The following is a 6,000-nucleotide window of genomic DNA, read 5'->3' on the forward strand; positions in this document are numbered from 1 at the left end:
TCCGTCCCTAAAAACGTTTCATATTTGTGTTGGATACGTTTGTCAATGCACACTTTTGATTGTTAATATCTTTAATTTCGTATTAGAATAAAGATAAAAACTTCATTTTATTAAAGTACTCATAAATATGAATTCAACAAGATCACTCAGGACTATATTTGATCTTATAGATTAGACGTAAATTAATAGTCAATCGTTTACCATGAATAGTGTCAAAAGTCAAAATAAGAAACGTATAACGGGACGGAGGGAGTATTGGTCTTATGTATGATGTCTGGTCAATCGGTATGAAAAATATCATACGATCGAGAGGAGTGTTGAAAAGTATAATATCTTGTTCGGGTCTTCCTATATCACCTTAAAGTTTTAATGCGACCGGTTAACATAAGCTCGATTCCTCCAACTTTTACGGCAAGTGAAATACTGCCATTCAAGCTTATTTAAGTTGCTTGCAAAAAGTTCAGCAGATTGTGGTTGAAAGGACAAACATTAGAAGAAATTGTGAGCTCTTTATAAATGCAATAGAACTTGGATGCCGTTTGGTTTAGGAAGCAGTACAGAATCACAGGCATGTGTTTGTTGGATTACAAAAAAATGTGTTTGAATACAAAGAAAAACCCAGGAATTATTAACTAAGTTTTTCATGTACACACTTGCAACCAAAAAAAAACTAGCCTCTCGTGAATTTTAATTTTTATGTAGTACAGTTTGACATTATGCATCACACAGCTGGTACTGGAACAGTCAACTTAAATAATAAATCAAACTATTATACTCGATCGTCCCAAAGAATTGTTAACACTTTATTTTTTATAATGTATCGTCAGGCGGTTAAATTTTCTAAAATAACGTATTTTTTCACTAGTTTTTAATGATCTCGGTAACTTGTTTTTTTTGTTATGTTGAATTTTTTATGGGAAATGTTATTTCCGGAGTTCATTTTTTGTTTCCAGAGCTAAAAACATGTGAAAAGACCAAATTACCCTTGCACTATTTTTTGTAGGATTGTTTATGTGATCGGGGCAATTTTGCCTTTTTATCATATTCTTGCTCCGGAAATAAAAAAAAAAACTCTAAAAATAGTATTTCACCTGTTCATTTTGCATAGGCTTCACCTAAATGTTAACAATTGGACGGAACGAGAACGAATACGATACAGTAAATCAATAAAACGTGGTGAGATATCTGAGGACAGCCACTCTTAATCGTTACTTTTAGGGACAAACGGCTCAAAGTGTTGTGGTAGTTACACTAATGCAACTTTTAATGTACTTCTGTAGCCTGTGATTACGGGAGACAGAACACTATCATTATCTGTTATTTAAGCATAATTATATAGTATAACAGCTGTGTTCAAATATAGCATGTTTTATGTTTTCTTATCACACAAGTCAAAAAAGAGATGAAGCATATGACTGCGATATAGTAGTCCAGATAAACAACAGCAAACCTACGCTAAAATCCCGATTAACCTCTACTACCTCCGTCCGTGAAAATATTTCATGTTTGTCATATTTGACTTTTTGCGGTCAAATTAACCAAATTTTGATTGAAAATTTCATATAGTATATAATCGAAAAAAATTATAAAAATTATATCATTAGAAAGTACACGTAATCTACTTTAATACGCATTCTTTGGTTTTTCAAAATAATTAAAAATTGATATTTAATTTACGGTTAAAATTGAGTCAATTTGACCAAAAAAAAGTCAAACATGACAGATAAATTGGGACGGAGGGAGTAATAAACGTAAATAAAAAACACAAATAGGCAAAAGAGGAAAGTTTTATTAATCTTAAGGATATAGATTACATCATCCGGTTAGGTTATGTTATGTCATAGAGAGTTTATATAATATTCTCTAGATTGTTACGTAAAAGTCCAAAAAAATATGTCCAAAACAGCTAAAACCTGGACTGCGGCTCGCTGACCGGTCAGCAAGACCCCAAAATCCCGGCATTTTGAACATTTACCGATTCAAGGTATATTCTAACATTTTGAAATCCTGGTTCCGACGTTGTTTCCCCGGATATAACAAAAGGATCAGGTGACACGGTAAAAGAAAGTTCTAACTTCTAACCACAAGAAGTGAAAGAGGGTAGATGCACATAATATCACCCAACCTAACAAAAAAATACTACATTTTCAATAGTGTACATGATGATTCATAGAATAGACCAGAGGTCCTATCAAAGGCAACAGTTGATGAAACCCAAGTCTATAAATGACACTGCATAAATCACATAATGCATTCGGCAGTATATAAAAAAGAAAAAGTGAAGAAATCCAGAAAAAAATAAGGCATGGGCTTGAAATGCAGCTTTAGTTATAGCTACTAGCTCTAGAGCTTTGATTTCTATGCTACATTTACAATAATAACAAACTACTTTCGGATTTATTTAAAAAAAATAGATATTTGAAGGATACTAGTTAGTAGTGTTGCACTGTTTGCTTTGCTTCTTGTGTTTGTATAGTGGATTTGATCTTTTGACTAGAATGATGATGAAATCACCTCTCATTTGCTTGTGGATTTTTTTAATTTTTTTTTTGTCAAATTATGCCACCTATGTATTTCGGAAAATGTTATTTCCGGAGTTATTTCTTTATTTTCGGAACAACATTAGTGTAAAAAGACAAAACTGCCCTCTCTGCATTTACAATCAAAACCCTGAAAATATGAATATAAGGGTAATTTGGTTTATTCGCAATTTTTTTCTCCGGAAACAAAAAAAAATAGATCTGGAAATCATGTCATCAGATTTGGATATTGGTGGACGAGGTTATAAAGCTCGAAAATCGATTTCACTAAAATTTATTTTTCAAAATTTGAGTTACCAACTTCATCGAGTACGACGTTAAATTTAAACCATCTTCAGTTTTCCTGTACTTATTTAACTAATCGATCAAGTTAGTCGATTTTTACAACACTTGTTAATGTTGAAAGAGAGATAATTATTTTCTTGGTCACCGGTTTGAATCTCACGGGAGGAGAATTTATGATTATGTCTCATGAACCAGAGCTTGTTATTTAAATGCGCTTTATCCTAATTCACGTGATTTGTAGGTTATTGCATGAATCGTGGGTTTTATCAAGTACACACCCATTTTCACTGCGGGGAAAAAATAGTGTTAAAATCCATTTTGACTGAGAATTTTATTGCATTTTCATTTGTTTTAATAAGAGATGTAAAAGAGTATCATGTGCTCTTGATACAATTGATGAGACAATTCGAAGGTCTCTCACTTCACTGATCACTCACACATTTTGTCCCGGAAGCAACCGAACTACTGAACCTGCTAAAACTCATATACTATGTAAGTTTAAGTAAATTTCAAAACTAGTATCCTAGTTCACGCGAGAATAAGGTGTGTTTTCTGGTTTACGAAATACAAGTCAAATTACAAATGTAATAGTTAATCAGATTCCGAACAAGGTTCGTATCCAAATTTACGAAATACAAGTGATGTAGAAGGAATTTCGGAACATAATCAACGGTGTGATGAGTGCAAGAAGGCCAAAAGTATGATTACGCTGATGACTGCATGATCATGCTGTTGAGAACATATGATGACATGCTCACGCCGCTGAATTGTATGGTCATGCCAAAAGTGAAAAAAATAAGTAGGTTTTTTGGTGGCCAGATGGAAAATATTGTATGCTCATGCTCAAAACTGCATGATCACGCTATTTTTAATTATTATTTACTTTTAACTATGATTTGTTTTATTTCATTTTATAGTGTTTTAGAGTTTTATATTCCTATATAAACAATCTTATGATGTAACATATGGATAATCTTTTATTGAAATTAAGACCCTTAAGAATTTTTCCTTATCTTTCTTCTGCATTCAAGAAAACCCTCGTGGATTTAAGGTTTGCCTTATGGATTCAAGGTTTTAAAGGATTTCTCATGTAAGAGTCCTTGCGAGGATTAGCGCTTACTTATTCTACACTTCTGTGTTGCGTCAGTTGGTATCGGAGCAGGCTGTATCATGTCTTTTCGTTAATTGATTCAATATGGGAAAATCAGTTACCCAAAAAGATCTTGCAGAGGTTATGTCGGCTTTTACCGCGACTCTCAAGGCTTTAACAAAAGGGACGACTATGTTGACGGATAAATTGAATAACAAGAAGAAACAGCGTAGAGGTGAAAGAGAATATAGGAATTTAGTCCCTCGATGCGGAAAATATCATATAGGTGAGAATTATGGCTTGGTTTCAAATATGGGTAACCGACTCAATGATGTTGTAGAGGAAGATATACCATTATTCTATGGATCTCTAGGAGTTGATGAGTTTCTGAATTGGTATATTGATGTTGATAAATTCTTTGATATTATGGGTGTTCCTGAAAATAAGCAATTGAAGATGGTGGCTATTAGGTTAAAGAGTCTTGTTGCGATTTGGTGGGATAAATTGGTTATGCAGAGGAAGAGGCAAAAAAAAGGAACCGATCAAAACATGGCGACGAATGAGACATTTGATGATGAAGAAGTTTTTACCAGACAATTATGATTATAAGATCCATAAAAAGCGTAAACTGATGAATGATACGGTTCAACATTATGAACCGATAATGCTTATAATGTGTTTGATATTTGTCCTTAACTAAAACAAGATAAATTGTTGGGTTGCAAACATGAGAATGATATGGTAGAGCATTATGGACTTGAAGATAATGAGTTTGATGAATGTCCTCAACCAAAAGAGGATAATCCGTTGAATACGGAGGAGGTTGAAGAAGGAGGTGAGACAAGTTATGAAAATTGTGTGTCTTATCAAGTAGGCATAAATGATTCAGTGATAAAAGAAGATAAGAATGAAGATATAGAGGAACATATTAAAGAAGGCCTTGAGAATGTTTATCAAGACGAGAATAAGGGTGATGTTAAACGTCTTGTTAAAGGTGTGCACACATTGTCCATGAATACTTATACATCGTTGGAGGCAGATGATTTGCAACATGAGAGCTTCACTCAATCATGGTCTAAGAACTTGTGTAAGGCGAGTCTTCGAACTTCTCAAATTGTGACAAATTATGAATATCATGAGAACTTTTATTTGAGAAAGATGATTGGTGAAATCAAATTGTATCTACAAATTTATGTCGTAAAAAATAATATTATTTAGAATAATCCAGTGGTTGTGAATACCGTAAATGAAAAATTTGTGATTGACATTGTTAGCACGAGGTACAAAGATATTACAGTTTTTGATAATTTTGATGTGGAATCATGCGAGTTAGTAATGGATAGATCATATCAGTTTGATTTGAACTTATATCACAGAAGTAGGGGGAAAATAATTAACAATGATGGAGGGTATATTTTGTATCCATTGGAGGATTCGCTTGCCCGTAATCCCACTTTTGAATATGTGATGTTTGTTCCTGCAAATACCGGGTGTAAAGAAGTCGAAACTGGTTTTAGTACTAAGTCGACAATGGTTAACAAAAATGTGGTTGCATTAGCTCAAGTGTTGTTTTCAAAATTTGTTAATCTTGGTAAAGACTTCGGATACAAAGTTCCAATAAGGTTATTACCTTTAAAAGTACCATCATGGCGAGATAAACAACAAGTTGACGTAATTGTTGTTCTAGATGAGAACTCGAGGTCGAGTTCTTTTGAAGTGCAGGAGTTTGATGTAGGAGGATTTTCGGAACATAGCCAAGAGTGTAATGAGTGTGAGAAGACCAAAAGTATGATCACGCTGATGACTGTATGATCACGATGTTGAAGAAATATAATGACATGCTCACGCCGCTGGATTGCATGGTCATGTCAAAAGTTGAAAAAACAACATTAGCTTTTTTGGTGGCCAGATGGAAGACATTGCATGCTCAAGCTCAAAACTGCATGATTTCGCTATTTTTAATTATTATTTGTTTTTAAATATGATTTATTTTATTTCGTTTCATAGTTTTCTATTCCTATTTAAACAATCTTATGATGTAACATATAAACAATCTTTTATTGAAATCAAAACCCTTAAACGTTT

Source organism: Apium graveolens, chromosome 4 (genome assembly GCF_009905375.1).
Source record: "Apium graveolens cultivar Ventura chromosome 4, ASM990537v1, whole genome shotgun sequence".
Classification (NCBI taxonomy): domain Eukaryota; kingdom Viridiplantae; phylum Streptophyta; class Magnoliopsida; order Apiales; family Apiaceae; genus Apium; species Apium graveolens.